We start from the raw sequence: 17,047 nt of genomic DNA, 5'->3' as shown, positions 1-17,047 counted from the left end.
ACTTCCTGGGCAGGATGGAAACTCCCTTAGTCACTAATTACACACCTTGGATAACTGGTCCCATTTCAAATCTCCCAGTGGATATTCTTGTGGTACTTTTATTTTTTTCCAACAACTACACCATTCTTCATTAATCGTGTGGATGCATTTGGCACCAACACCAAGATGACTTTGTCGGCCCAAATAGAAACCATTTATGCCCATGCACAGAACCCCCTGGACTTCCTCAGTTCATTATTTAATTGTTGGTTGTGTTTCCTGTCATGCAACTGTTGTTGGTTTTCAGAGCAAAGCTGGGTGCTGGACTTTGCATTGCATAAACACGAGCCTATCTGCTGGTTCAAAATGCTGGAGATTTATTTTTAAAATAAATTAATTAATTAAAAACCCCACCAAGTTTAACTTCATTTTTTTTAATAAAACCCAGTTTCTTCTGATCTTCATATGATAATAAACTTTCCTAATATTTTCCATTGAAGATTAATACACTTCTCTAGAAAGTTATATCTAATTTATGTGACTTTAAGGGTCATGCTTTAATAACAATGATGAAACACGATTATTACTTCCTAATGCTGAAATTACAGTTTTTACATTGTAAATTTTTCCTGCTATGCGCCCTGTGGCACTAACATTTTTATCACTCCATGTGTTTCTAGTTTTAAAACCTTTACCCCTGCTGTTTGAAAAATATTTCTCATTTTCATCCCCTATGGAGTACAGAAATCCCTAAAGGCAAACCATTAGTGATCTTTCTGCTTTTTCCCAAACACTTATTATGATCACCAGTGTTGCTTCCACTGCCTCATTGGCTTTTGGTAAAGTATGCAAATGAGATGTTCAAAATACACACTTTTTGCAACTGTGCAAGTTCATACTGATTTATAAAATGGGAAGGCTATTAAAGTGACTGAAAATGTCAGCAAGATTTATGCATGGATGACAAATTGTATTGGAAATGCCCATTTTTAACGTGCTGGCCTGGGTTCCTTCTCTTTTTTAAAAAGTATTGGATGTGATACACTTGCTTTAAGGCCATTTGCCCCTCCCATCTCCCCATTTGTTTTAAATAGACTCTGACAGTGGCTTTTTGACCAGGAAAATAAACAAAACTCTTCACATTGATTGGTTTGATCATGGAAAGCAGAAACTGTTTCTCTTCTTGTTGTCTTTATCCAGGAAACAATTTAAGAAAATGCTTTCACCTTTCCTTTGGGATGAAACACTCATGGCCCAGACAGCTCCTTCCAGGAAAAAATACCATATCCAAACACCATAAAGGCCATTAAAAAAATCAACATGTGCCATCTACAAATAGAACAGCTGCTAAATTTGCCAAACATGGATAAGGCAGACATGGAATTATAAGAAAACCAGCAAAGAACCCCTATGCTATAATTTCATGATAAAAAAAAATGTGTTATAAATCAATGAAAACACTACAGCACATTTCACAATAGCAAGGAAATGATGGAGGAATTTCTGAGGGTTCATTTCAATTTCGGCACCGAAAGCAACAGGAACCTTGTCACTGATGCTAAAGAGAAAAGGTTTAGGCCCATAATCACACATCATATTATCAAATATGTACAGTCAGAAATGGAGTAAAGAAAGAAAATCAGCAAACTATTGAGTGTCTAGAAACACTCATACATAATCTCAGAGGTATAATGAGAAATACTGCTCTGATACCAACATATTTATAACTTCTGTCAACATGAACAGTATTATGTGAGGGTTTAAACACTTTAAAGCATAGCATGAGCTAACAACACCAACATTAAGGGAGAGAAGCTGTGCTTTTGTGATTATTTTCTTCTGTTCCTGTGCACTTGGTTTGGTGCAAGTCCCACTCCTGTGAAAGCTTAAACCAGGGCTTGGGTTTATTCAGCAATCCCAGTGCACAGGTTTTGAGCTGCCCAACCTCGTGCTCCAGGTATTTAAGAGCCTCCTGACAACAGCCACCAGAGTTTCAGCAGCATTTAGGGGCACATAAATGCAAATAGAGCTCTTAATGACCTGTTCCTCACTTGCTTTTGTTTTTAAATCTCTTCAGGAGTGAACATACCCCGAGAGTTCTGTGCTGTGATCATTTGGGTACCCACAGCAACTACAGATGCAGTCTCCCTCTTCCCAAACTCAAAATGCTTCAAAAGTTACTATACAATCCTTTGTATCGAAAAATTCAATACTGAGAACTTAATTCTACTTTTTATATTCAGAGCAGTCAGTACCAGTACCATTATTGCTCTGATTTTCCTAATTAGTTCATTAAGTTGCATAATAATTGGTTTACTGCCACCCACTTTTTATGATGCTGGAACTGTGAAAATAAAATTGATTTAGGGCCTTATTCTGATCTATTATGCTTATTCACTCCCATATCCTGGTGCTTGCTGCAGGTTTTTTTCCCCTTCATCTCTCAAAGTCTGCATATTTTTCCCTGGTTTCACTTAAAATGCAGCCCATATTCCAGTTTTATATAGGTGGGTTTCAGATGTGCATTTGACAAGTATAAACAAATAACCAAAGCATTGCCAATGGAAAACATCTGTCTCTCACCTTAGGAGGTCAAGATAAAACTCAGTGTGTGACATGCAAAGTATGAATTTGAATTTATTTCCATTGTGCTAATGACATATATCAGTGCCTTGACAGAAGTAGCTGGCATGTTATATTAATGGGGCTCTGTCCTAAAAGTGACACTGGAATATCCAGACAAAAGCATGAAATGGATGAGAAGAGAGCAAGTCTTTGTTGTTACCTTGAGTAGTGGTGCAGTGTGTGAAAGCCAGTCCTCCTACTACATAACTAAGTAGTTGTAAAAATGTCCATTCAATGCAGATGCCTGGTACAAAGAGAGAGAGAGAGAGAGAGAGAGAGAAATTAGGCTCAGATTTGGGAAAAGAAATAACACCAAGATCCAAGATTTGCCCAGCACCAGATTTATAGGGATGACTGGAAGAACACTCTTTTCTTCCTGGTCCATAATAAAGCCAGGGTGTCCTTGTCCTGGGTTTGTCACAGCCAGACCAGAGCAGCCACATGACACCAAAGGATGCAGGAATTGTGCTCAGATAAAACTTACAATTCATTGTGGACATCAGTGTTGGAATGGAATGGGAGAGAAGAGGAAAAGCAGGACTCAACAGGTGAAATAAATTGCTCTTCCCTCATTTCTGTTTCTTTCCCAGAAACAGAACAAGGACTGCTTCAGCTCTTCATCCATAGAAACCCAGAATGGGTCAGTTGGAAGGGACCTTATAGCTCTTCTCATTCCACCCCTGGGCAGGGACACCTTCCACTATCCCAGGTTTCTCCAAACCCCATCCAACCTGGCCTTGGACACTTCCAGGGATCCAGGGGCAGCCACAGCTTCTCTGGGAAGCTGTGCCAGGGCCTCTCCATCCTCACAATAAAAAATCCACTGAGTGGAAAATGCACAGTAAAGAGGAAAAAAAAAAAAGGAAAGAAGAAAAAAAAATTTATGTATTTGCTTATGACTGCAGGTTGGAGACACTTCTGCACACTCCCAACACCAAACTAAAAAAAAACTCCTCCCACTTCCTCCTGTGGAAAAACTATCAAGTTCCACAAGTTGCAGCTCCCCGTGGCCCAATCCATCAGCCCAGCCCCAAGCTGTAGTGGCAGGATGAATAAAGCAGAATTGGAAAACAGCTACCAGAGGTTTTCATGAGTTTTTGCTGTTCTTGGCCTGCTTTTTTATTTTTGGCCGTCAACTTTGCAGCTTTTGGAAACGGAATTATTCAGCCACTATGTGAATCTGATTTTCCCTCCAACAGCAGCAAGGAGCTGACCCCTGTGCATGTGCTTCAAAAGTTAAAAGTTTATAGAGATTGCAAACAGTTTAAATGTTATTGGGGATGCAATATGGTGCATTACACTCCTGTGCCGACCAGATGGCTGCCTTAAACAAACGCCATCCGTTGTGCCACCACCACTTCCAAATGAAGCGACACCGGTTTGGAGGTGGCCAAGCCCTCCAGAAATGCCATTTTCCTCCCAGGTTCCAATACACAGTCACTGCATTAATTGCTCTGGAGCATCAAGTCCCAAAACTTTTCTGCCAATTGACTGCTGCCCATCCACCCTCAAAATTTCTCTCAGGCCACAAAACACGTTTCATCAGGAATTTTGTTAAAAGCACTTGTGAAGACACAGTTGGCTCATTCTGACAGGAACCAGTTCTTAAAGCATCTCAATGAGGGTCACTTCAGACTATATTTTGAGAATATTTAATGACTTTTAATTGAAAGATATTTGGAATATTAGGAAGAAATCCTTCCCTGTGAGAGTGGGCAGGCCCTGGCACAGGGTGCCCAGAGAAGCTGTGGCTGTCCCTGGATCCCTGGCAGTGTCCAAGGCCAGGCTGGATGGGGCTTGGAGAAACCTGGGATAGTGGGAGGTGTCCCTGCCTGTGGAATTGATAAACTTTAAGGTCTCTTCAAACCCAAACCATGCTGGGATTCTACGAACCACCACCAATCCAAGTTTTATGCACTCATGACAAACCTGAAGCACAATTTTTAAGAGAAAGAGATTCATCGGCTGGCACTGTACCACGGAACAGGTTCTGGAACTTCTCTCTATGCTGAAGGATATTCATCTCACTACATAGATACCACTATTTCCCAGAAAAAGGCTATGGAAGCAAGGACCAGTTCTCACCATGCAATATTCCCCTTCCATTACTCCATTTTCCCTATCCTCCCAGAATATGATCTCATTTGATGAGCATTTTGTCTCGATGTAAATATTTTCAAACGCTGCAATAAAAAATTCATTATGAAAGTGATTGAGATGTTTCGGGTAGTTTTGCTAAAAAGAGATGATTTGCACATTTTTTTTTCAACTGTACACTTGAAGGGAACTGATGTGAAGTTAGTGCTATAATAAAAATGTAAATAAAATTCATTATAGTTCATAGATTTCCTGATATCTTTATTGACTCAATATTGCTGAAATATATAAAAATAAATATAAAAATTATTTTGAGAATGCATCAGAACACCTTATTTTATCATCATAAAATAATAATGGAAAATCCCTTCAGGAGAAAAAAAAAAAAAAGATTACATTTACAATACATGAATTTTCTTACGTTTTCCACAAGTTACATAAAATTAAATGTATATAATTGATGTTCCCCTGTTTATGAGCAGCACTGCTTTGCTCTTGCTTTTGCATACAAAGTCTCAATACCAAGATATAAAATAGACCCATTGGAGCCAATTTCCCTGCAGGATCACAACATTTTTTATGGTTTCTTGTAACCATCTAAATCTCACCACTTGAATGGTGTTTGTCAATGAATCTTTTAGCTTAATTACAAGATGTCGTATGTGCTCCATGACCTGTGTTTGAGGTCAAGGAACATTTCTATCTCACTGGAGCAAATGGAGCTGTTAGCCCTGAAATGCGGCGTTCCGTGGGCTCCGCACCGGAGCTGACAGGCGTCAGAGATCATTTGGAATTCTCGTTACATATTGTAATTTACTCCTGGGGTGCAAGTCAGAGCTGATAAAGTGCGGCTCAGATGTAGGGACTGGGATTTTTTGGAGTATTTCCTCACATCCATGGGATCATAGAAAAATTTGGGAGGACCTTGCCATGACCCGCTGCCCAAGCAGGGGAAGCTCTGGGTTCCAGCTCTGTTGCTGAGCACTTGATCCCCTCATGCCCTGCAAACCTCTAGGGATGGAAATGGCATCTCTATAAAAAGTCCTGCCCTGCTTGATACCCTCAAGGGGGGAAAAGTTCCTCCTTGAGTGTGGTGTGGAACTCCACCTTTCCGAGTTGTGCTGGTTGTCCCTCATCCTCCTGCCCTACACCACGTGCTGAGCAAAGGGAGATGGTCACAGCCCTCACCCTCCTGGCCACATCCCTGCTCTGACATCCCAGGATCATAAAGAAGAGGAATTGAATGGTTAAGCTGGAAGGGACATTAAAACTCATCTCTTCCCATGAGCATGGACACCTTCCACTATGCCACATTGCTCCAAGCCCCATCCAACCTGGCCTTGGACACTTCCAGGGATGGACAGCCACAGCTTTTCTGGGAACCCTGGCCAGAGCTTCACCACCCTAATTATAAAAAACTAGGAGCAGCAAGTTCTGCAAACATATTGAGAGTTCCCCCCGTGGCCTCCTCAGGTCACTGATAAGGACGTTATCACAAATAAAGCCTCAGAGAACCCTACAGGTTCTATCACTTCTCACAGATGTTTCTGGGGTTACAACTCAGCCCACCCATTAACTGCTGCCCTCTCTGAACCTGCTCATCCAACCAGGTTTGGGTGGATTGGTTGGTTTGATTTGTTTCCAGCTCCAGTTGAAAACACACCAACTCCTTCCTAGTCCATGTTTGTTAAATACTGACCCTCACGCTAAACCCTGATAGGATAACGGTTTACAAAAGTTTAGGAAATTTCAGCGAGAAATTAAAACTTCAGTTTTCTGTCTTCACAAATAGACTAAGAAGCTTCTACTGCCTGGATAAATTGAGGAGTCTGACTAAGAACATTGTAAACTCCAGTTTACATGGGTTACATGATATGGGAAAAGCGTGGTCTTGTGAGCACCAACTAAGCACAGGTTTGGAAACTGGGGAATTGAATCCCAGTTCTATTTTTAACATTAATCTGTCTCTGTGTGATCAGCTGAGAAACTAATCTCTGGCCAGGCTCTGAGGACATAATCATGGAATTATTTAGGTTGAAAAAGCCCTCCAGGACCATCGAGTCCAAGCTGGGCCCAAGTCCCACCTTGTCCCCAGCCCAGAGCACTGAGTGCCACATCCAAACATTCCTTGGACACCTCCAGGGATGGGAACTCCAAACCTCCCTGGGCAGCCCCTTCCAATGCTTAAGTTCTCATTCATTAACACGCACTCTGATGGAGAACAAAGTGACATTTCTAGGTAGCCTAGCCACAGCCACCACCACTATCCATGGTCACATCACTGCTCTACAGCCTCTGCTTCCCTGGACACCACTAAACCGGTCGCCAAACAAAAGTCACCCCTCTGGGATTGGCAGTGAAGAATCAGAATACTTATTTTCAGAAGAATTATTCCAAATAATAGCTCCAAAAGTCAAGAACAACACTCTCCCAATTGCTAAAACCTCAGTACAGCTGTAACATTTAACTCAGCCCTGTAATCAACTCTGGGTACTGAGTCTGATACCAAATCCAGGGATAAACATTTTGCTTTTCTACAGTGCATAAACAGGCATCTTTCTCTGTGCATTCCTCACTGGATCTTCAAGCTTCTGCCAACTTGATTACACAATTCTTAACTAAATATTTGCCAATTGCAGCTGCGATACTAAGTGGTGCTGCTTGAAAATTCCTTTAGCAAAAAGAAGAAAAACATCATTACAGCATTTTTATTTTCAGTGGCTTTTCTTTTAATGAAAAAAAATCCCTTTAAGTGTATTAGATAGCACATTGTAATGAATAAGAACTTTAAAAATATATATCCACCAATAATTTTATATTTATTGCACTTAATTTAACAAATTATTGCACAAACCACAGAGGCAGCAGTTTTGCTGTGAAATTATTATACTTAAATGAACTTTTGACAATGTATTAATTACAAGGACATGACCACATTTATTCTGCTGATCCGGTAATTACATGCATTAAAGAAATATTTATTCAGAAACCATGTAGTGTACTTCAAAACAGGCTTTTATTGCCAGGCTACATTTCCTGTATACAAACTGCCTTCTTGCCATTTATGAGCCCTTTTCAAACTTTTACAGAGGGCAGACAGGGGGCCAGGAATGCTGAGTAAACTCTGGGCTGAAACTTTCTCTGCACGTTTGAAAGGACCAGGACTTTCCATCAGACACAGACCTCAGGCTGGATGGAGAGGTTGGGGAAAATCTGTACAGAATAATGCCTGGGCATTATTCTGCTGTTTTGGGGGAAAAGAGAAGAACTAGTTCAATAATTTGCATTCCAGTTGGCACAAATTAATTTTTGTTTTCTAGATATGAAACCCATGCAACCCAGCAGAGCTGTCATTGTGATCCTAAAGGTGCACAACATTTTCCTTGCTAGATATGAGGATGTCCCTGACAATAAAGTGTTCTGCCATGATAACATTCCTGAGCACTCAATATGCACAGGGGAAATGCAAAAGCCAAGTTGATCCCCAGATTTTATTTGCAGTTTGTGGTGCACTCTTTGAGTTTCGCTCAACATCAAAACCTGTGAATGACTGAAATAAGAAAATCTAAGACTGAACACCGAAGGTCTAATCTCCAAAAGTGAATCCAATTTTCCTTCTTAGCCAGTGCACATAAGCGCTCAAATTTTCAATTATTTTTTTATTAACTTTTAAAGCCATCCAGTTCTGTTGTATTTGACAGCCAGTGCAAAAATTTGAAATATTCTCACTTGCATCACAATTTTTCCATTAAGAAACAGGGAACATCTTCACAAAAGGAGAATGCTTGTCTAAATAAACCAACACATTTCTGTCCTTTTCTCTCTATGGGTGTTTCATAATGCCAGGAAACTTTTATGAAGTCCTCTAGTAATGAGCTGGTCTTGGCTGTGAGCAACAGCCAAAGGTTAGAGCCACCTGATAAAAAACTCTGCATGCTGAAACAATCTAATCTTGTTCTGCATTTGTTCTTGATTCTTATTATATAAGCCAGGATTTTTTTTTTTTTAGCATGTCATTGCTTTCATTTTTCATGAAACCTTACAATGCAAGTGAGGAAAGGGTAAAATTTGGAATTTTGAATGAACAGCTTTAATTTTCATAACCACTCCAGCCAAAAGAAAATTTGTCATAAAGGAAGGGATGTAACTCATTATAAATAGTGTCTCACTATGAAAATACAAAGTAAAGCACTACGGGAAACAGGCACAGCAACCCAAATATTCTTAAATGTTTAAGTTCATTCATGGTTTAAATCACTAAATTAATACGTAGGAACCTTTCCTACCCACATGAAAAGATTTATTCTTGCAAGCTGGAAGTGTCCATGGAATGACTGGATGTGACAAGGTGGGGTTCGGTCACTGGTTGGACTCAGTGACCTTGGAGGGCTTTTCCAGCCTCAATGATTTGTGATTCTCTGACTAGTTCATGCTACTTTTCCCTAGTTTTTGGATATTTAGAGTGGCTGTCATGTAACTGGAATACCTGGTACCTATGGATGAGGTCAGTCCTCATTCCTCATCACTTTGTAAGAACAACTGCCATGACTGACAAACTGGACACGCTTTTTTTGTCTTAGGAGGATCTGGCAAAATCAAACAGGCTCATGTTTGGTTTAAGGCCAACAGCAGCCCCTTGGACAGGAAAACAATGTCACAGTGTGATTTCAGACCTTTCCACTGCTATAACAAACAGCAATTTTGGGTACAGGATAACCACAGCAAGGTGGAAGCTGCTAAAGGTTATGCAAATGCAGGGAATTAGAATTCTATCTCAATGTCATTACATGTGTCTACTTAGATGCACATTTTCTGCTATGTTTAAGTTAAACAAAACACTAAATGACTGTGTAGTATGACATCTCATTAATATGTTTCTATTCACATCTGTGCCTTTAGTATTAAAAAAATAGGCTGTTCTAGTGATAAGAGATTAAGTCCTTTAATTAGAAACGAATGACAAATCACTGTTAACCCCATGTGATGCTTTCTAAAACTTCCATCAAATATTCCCCTTAAAACATTATTAAACACAAGTTCAGCAGATCTACTTCCTAGAAAGTGCTATTTAACAAAACCCAGGCAGGATGTTAATACTGAGGCTGAATTACAGGTTGCCAGAGCATTTCCTGCAAGGGGATTGACAGGGGATCATTTTGTTATGGGGCCACCTCCAGCGTGTTGTGACAACCAGTCATTACACCTCTGAGCACAGCACTCAGCTGTAGGTTTCTACAGGATGCAAATAGCTCCAAATGGGTTCAATTTAGAGACAGCAGATAATGTATCACTCACTTCTTTAAGGTAGAAGCTTTTAATTTTCAAGGGAAAAGAAAGAGTACATTTCAGTCTCTGGGAATAAAGATCCGCTTAACAAAGCCCGCCAGAAAAAAAAAAAATCAAGAGTAGCAATGACTATTATAAAAATAAAAAGCTTAACTTGCTTTTCCCACTTGTCTCAGAAACCCACAGGCTGTGTTAGCCCAGCATCCCTATTTACTTAGGATGCCACACAACTGCTCATTTCAAATCTGTGCTTTGCAACTGGTGACAAATACTAGGGAGTAAGATTTCCTATTTGCATAGCAACCCTTTCATCTTGAGCAGTCCCAACAGATTTTGCCAAGTACCCACACAGAAGATCAAAATGGAGAGCAATAATTATTGATGACAACTAATTCATGGTACAGGCATGGCAAGAGTTGAAAAAATGAGGTTTACCAAAACAACAAAATAAGGAGAGAGAAAATGTCCAACCTGTTCAAAAATGGCCACTTTTAGGAATCATAAGAAAGAATTTGCTGGTTCAAAGCACAAACATAGCCCCAGGTGTTGCAAGATTACACTTCTTGTAAGTGCTGTCTATGTTGGAAACAAAGACAAAACTCCAGGTATGTAACAGGCAACAGGTTCACAAAGGTTTTAGTGAATCTTATGTCCTTCTGTCATCTTGCTCTTGCCTAGAAGCTACAAACACAAAATTTAAACAGTGCTATAGTTTCTCAAAGTCAGCTTCTTTGGGGTAAGATATCTTATATATAAAATATATGTAATAACAGGACAGGCTATTTTGTTTAATGTTGATTTTTTTTTAAATGAAATATGGATACTTACAGAAAGACTTGCCAGTGGCAAGCCATTTTCCACAACTACCTGTCCATCACAGCCTTTAGCCAGCACTCCATACAACTTTAAGGATTTCTCTTTGTGTTATTTAGTTTTGGTTTGAGGTTTTTTCTCATCCACAACACTGTGATTTAACAAAAATGAAAGTCAACATCTGACCAAGCCAGACAGAAAATATTTATGTACTAAAAAAATGGCCCAAGAGCCAAATACGGGTGTTCTTCTGCAATCTTACTGTAAATACAGTGCAAAAGGGAGGTACTTGCTAATATATCATAATACACAATGTATTTGACAGCTGGAAATTTGGTATCGAGTGTATTTTTCTTTGTCCTCAAAGTAAAGGAAGGAATATGCAAATCAAAAGCCAGAGCAAATTAAAGGTACTTCGCAATTGACATTTTAATTATCTTGTTTGGATATTATTCATTTTATTTATTCTCCTAAATGCAAACAATTCTGGACCACTGTATAAATATTATCTCCACTGGAAGCCGTCAGTACCTCTAATAAAAACGTACACTTGCTTGGCTACCAAATCCAATTAAACTTATTCTAAACATACTGTGTTCATTGTAACAATGTATTTCTGAATAACACACAAAAGACTTTGGAAAGAGGGGACAGTTTAAACCAGGCCAGTGAAAAGACGTAATTAGAGCTGTGTGGGCTTGGCAAAACCGTCTCGACAAACAAGCCCGAGGTTACTTTTGCCAAAGCCCTCCAGGCTCACTGAGGTTTCATTACAGTGAGGAGAGCTTAATTCTGGTAAGTATCAGATATAATAGGATGTAATCAAATATTAAATAACAATAATTTTTTTTAAAAAAGACAAATGGGAAAGAAGCTGCTGAACTCTCCTCGATGAGAGTTGAAATACAAGCTGTGTATTCACTGGCTGTCTTACAAGTGGGTTCAGTCAGTGCAGGTTTGTTTGGGAAGAAGAAAACCTGAAGATGAATTTGTAGGATTAACACAAGCAATTTATTTTCTGGAAACTCTTTGTCTGTGCTTTAACTTTGCCCACAAACCCTACATGGAGCTTTGTACCTCCTGATCACCAGACACACACTCAGGACTTGCTTGCGGGGCAGTTGTAGTTACTCAGGGTGATTTCATTTCCAAGGAGGGGTGAACTGCTCTAAAAAGGAGCACATAAACAACTCTTCCAGCTTTGATTACTGTTGGACAAGATACCAGAGAATGTTTTTGAAGGGTTTCAAAAGGTTTAGAGCTTTAAAGGGAAGCATGAAACTTTTGGTGCCCCGACACAGCGCAAGAGGACCTTCCTGTCCTCCACCAAGCAGGAACACTCCCACCTGTGTGCAAGCAACGTCCCCAACACTGAGTAACATCGTTAGAAGCTGGATTGTCCTTGCCAAAGCTGCCTTCCAGCAATTATCCTTTAAAAACGTCCCAGTCGGAATCCTGCACATCTGGTAAAAGTTCACACCTGGCCAAGCCAGGAGCCTTTATCTTGTTTGGTCCATGTAGCTAAATCAATCTCCCCAAAATAAAGCACAAGGTGCCATAACTGTTCTCCGCTGTCCCCAGCTGTGGGTACACATCTGTCCTGATCCTTGTCTTGCTCCCAGCTGGTATCCACAGCAAAATGGTCCCTGTTTGGGAGCAGCCTCTGCACAACCCCGCTGCCCTTAGCTCTGCATCAGACCTTGCCCTGATGGGATGGAAAAGGATCAGCCATGGCAGCACCCTCTTCCTCTTGGAAAAAGGAGTTTTCCAACATCTGACAGGGCATAAAAGCAGCTCTAAGAGCTGTTACTTCCCTCTCTGCCTCATCATTATTACCAGGAGCTCTGAAATACTGCACCAGGCCAGTAATCCCTGAACACACCCACACGTAAAGCCCCGTGTCACACACCCATCCCTTGCAGACAAATTCTCCATTAAACAAAAACGAAGTTCATTTCTCAGGGAACTGACTTTTCCCACATCAACTGTTAGCCAGAAACAACCAAAATTCTCCAGCTCAGTCTGCTAAAATTAGGCTTGAAACCCAGTATTCTGAATATGAGAGAGTAGCTGGAAAGGCAGAATGTTCTCTCACACCTGCTCATTTCGGTGGGTGCTGTGTGAAGCCATCAAGCGTGCATGGGAAACATCACAGCCCTTCCATTTGGATGCCTAAATATAGACCTGGGAACCTAAACTTGGCTCAGTTTTGGCTTAAGCTTCATTTGGAAATGAAAGAGCTAAACCAGTTGTTAAACCACGACCTCGGTAAGCTGGGAAAGAAAAAAGGCGGGAAAAAGGAAAAAAAATTAGAATCCTGTGTGATGATATTGCAGGAATCAGGAAATCAGGAATCAGTGTGTTCATAGCAATTTCCTTGATTCACTTCCACATTTCCTCACTGGAGGAGAGATCAAGCAGTCAGCTGTGTGAAGGTGTGACCAGTGCCAGCCCACAGCCCTGACAGCCCACTGACACACTGGAGGGAAAACCAGAGGGGCAAGACGACCCTGGGACTTCCATCCTCCCAAAAACCATCAGCAAAAACAGATCTGAGACCATGCAAGCACCAAGTTTTGCCCAAAATGTGATTCTTACACACATTCCTGTGGGGCAGAGGAATTGCTTCCAACCCTTCAGAGCCCACAGGATATTTTGTCATTAGGGACATGTCAGAAAGGCACTGTGTGATCACAGTAATCACTGTGGACAGCCATAATAATAAGAAGAAGAAGAATATTTAGATATTTTCATCTTCAAAGCACCTGCTAGCAGACCTCCCCAGCTGCTGGTTGGAGAAGACAATAATTATAACCCTGATGACGCTCAGGGGTGGCAGAGATTCCTGGGGGGATTAATGATCCCATTCCAGTCACATCCAGGCCACATGGCTGCCATTTTACACAGAGGGAAACAGAGGTTCCATGGAAACATGTGGTTCTTCCCATCATACCAAGAAAAAATAAAGGAGCACCAACTTTTTGGTGCTCTCAGATCTCCCTCATCCTCCATCCCAGTAGGAAACGTTGCACTTGGGAAAGTGTCATAATTAGGGTCCCCACCTGAGGAAAATTCAAGAATGTATTTTTGGATTCTTAGTTTGTTTGGTTTTTAATTTGAATTAGGATTTGCAATATCCCAGTATTTTTCTTCCCATGCAGTCTCCCCTAGGAGCAGGTGGAAAACCGAGGAGCACAAAATGCCCCTCACCACCTCTTTACCTCTCATCTATGAGCACCTTCTGCTCAGGGTAGGAAAGCTGCAAATTAGTCATGAGCTGCCTTCAAATATATTTTAAATTTTATTATAACAGCTCCATACAACCCTAGCCTTCCCTTTAAAGTTAATTAATAGTTTAGGGTTTACATACTCCTTTATTTGCCTATCTAAAAACCATTTTTAGGGAAACCAGTGCCATTGAAAACCTGGACAATACTTCCACCTGCAAGGAGGGCAAGGACGTCTCCTAAGCATTCTATGCTAATGTAAGGTTGATAAATTGCTGTGAGAGCATGCATTTGTGTACAGAAAGGTTAATTTTAGTTCTAAATATTAGTATTCTTTTTGGACCCGAATCTTAAACCTCTTGAATTCAGATGAAATGTCTCCCTGGAAGCCGAGTCTCCAACAGGTAGATTGCTCCCAACCATCACCTTCCCTAGCCCTGATGTGGCTCCACCACTACCCCTCAGAGCTCAGTTCCCATCCTGGCATGTAAAATAACCTGATTTTTTTTAAATGATCATTTAATGAATATTGATAAATAAAATTTCTTAAATAACTCAGATTCTGAAGAGGCTTTGTTTTTGCAGAAGGTTGTAGTCCAAAGCCACAGCCCGAAAAGAACCTGAAATCCCAGGGGGGAAACTCTATTTAACCCCCAGTTCAACTTCTAATGAAAGGAAACATAGAAATGTAGCTATAATTCAAGATATCGTATGGAAGTCTGTTCAAAGTTTTTTCAAAAATATAAATTACAAGAGATTATTGATTTTTAAAAAGCTTACTTCAACAATCAGCTTTCTATCTCATTCTATTTCACTCTCTCTCGTTTATTCATTTCCTTATGTAAAAGAATTTAACCAAAGGAAACTAGCATTTTAATTCAATTTCTCCTATAAAATATATAATTTTATTTTGTCATAATGGCTGCTTTTATTTCCAGAGTCAGATTTTATTTAAATTTCAGTCCATTAGGAACAAAACTTGCCATTTGCTGATAAACAAAATCAGCAGGGAAGCCTCTTCAAAGTAGGAATGTATTTTCTATCAACCTTTGTTGTAGCTGGTCTAAATGACAGGTATATTCCACTTTTCCTGCGTTTAGTTTTAAAGATTCTATGGGGAGAAGGGTGAATAAAGAGAGTGACATTTTTAACAACAAAACTAGCAATCAGAAAAGCAGCCCGATGACAGGCATGTGGAAGAAATGGGGAGAAAAAAATAAAAAAATAAAAAAATATCTAATCCATCGCTTCGGACCACCAAAGAGGACTAATATGAGTCATTAACAGAAAACCGTTAATTTTCCTCCCTGTGACTGTTGTTTGTAGAAGTGCTCAAACCTTTGAGGTTCAGTCATTTAACTGTTTCTTGGGAGGCTGGAAAAGAGACACCAAGGAATTCTTTAAAAGGAAAAGAAGGCAAAAAAACCCTAAAATAAATGTAGATGTAGTGTTTGTTAAAAAACTACAGATTATTACTTAAAGCCAAAAAGCCGATGGGAAGATGACAGCATTCCCAAGCGAGAACAACATCCTGCCGTGTCATGTTTGTTTTAGTCACACCACCATGGCCAAAGTCAGCATTCTCCCAAAGTGTAGCAATTTAGATCCCTGGCCCAATCCAGCTACTGGTTTTCCCTCAGAATTCCCTTCCAGTTTGTTGTTTGGCTTGGAAGGAGGTGGCAATCTCTAGGGCAGAGCAAGAAGTTGCCATAAGCACACATAAACCCAACCTCTCCAAGCTGGGCAGAGTTATGAAGCCAACATTAAAACATTTATTGGCTCTATGGCATTCCTCAATCAAGCCTGAGGTCACACAACTGCTTTTGGGGACTTTTAAAAATTGTTTTCCCCACAACATGGCACAGAGTGACCCTCTGACCACTGGTGAACAGTGAATGCCACGGATGGAAGAGTGGCACCAGTGCTTTAATGCCCAGATTGGATTTGGAAGATGCTTCCAAGACCTTTGCTGAAGAGCAAAGGCACAGTCCCATGAAGGGAATGGCTGGATGCTGTGCCCTGGGGTCCAGCAATCCCACTGCACAGTGACAAAACAGTTGGGAGAGGTGGCTCAACTGACACTGGATGGTTCCACAGTGAGGACTGAGCAAAGGAACGCACAAGGCTGTTTCCAGCAGAAATTCCCACTCTTGTTTAATGACTGCAGTTCTAAAGTCTTTAATCCAGTGTTGGGGAAGAAAATTAATTGGGCCCATTTTGAGCAGAACTAGGAAGTTGGATGCTGTGGGCAGGACCTTCTCCACGGCAAACCAGAGCCTTAGAATCATTTAGGTTGGAAAAGACCTCTAAGATGATTGAGCTTAACCATGATGTGGAAGTGGTGAACTGCTGCAGGAGCCAAGGGAAGCAGCAATTAACAGGTATTTTGGTGATACCTAAAATGCTTCCAGACCCCCAAGCAACGCTCTTCCTGGGAAACATTAACAGTCAGAATTATAGATTGAGCCTATGGCGCTAAGCCAGTTTCCTTCAGGTTTTGGGAAGTGATTGAACCTCTCTGAAGGGCATCACTCCGTGTTTTCACTGTGGGAAGGGAGACAGGCAGCTGGATATATCTACATCACACTCAGCTGGATATATCTACACCACACTCAGCTGGATATATCTACATCACACTCAGCTGGATATAGCTACACCACACCACCTGGAGCACCCCCGAAATCCCAGGTCTGAGTGTGTGGGGGCTCCTTTGGTAGCTCCTGGAACATTTTCTAAAATCGCTTCTCTAGCACTGACCTTTCTGGTTGAAAAAGTCCAGATTCCTCTGAGCTTTGCTTGCTTTGTTACTAACTCTGACATGAGGATTCACAGGGTATTCCAAAAGCGGAGTAAAATGAAGGAGTTATTGCAGCCCTAAGAGACTTAAAGGATTATTTCCTTGTAAAATACAAATGACAGTTTTCCTGTAGTGTTTCTCCTCCATAATGCACATGTTAATCTGTAATTTCCTTTGCCAGATGCAGTGTAATCCTCCTCCTGCAGACACCACAGCACAACTG

Source organism: Corvus cornix, chromosome 7 (genome assembly GCF_000738735.6).
Source record: "Corvus cornix cornix isolate S_Up_H32 chromosome 7, ASM73873v5, whole genome shotgun sequence".
In the NCBI taxonomy this organism is placed as follows: Eukaryota; Metazoa; Chordata; class Aves; order Passeriformes; family Corvidae; genus Corvus; species Corvus cornix.
Note: the sequence above shows the minus strand (reverse complement) of the source record.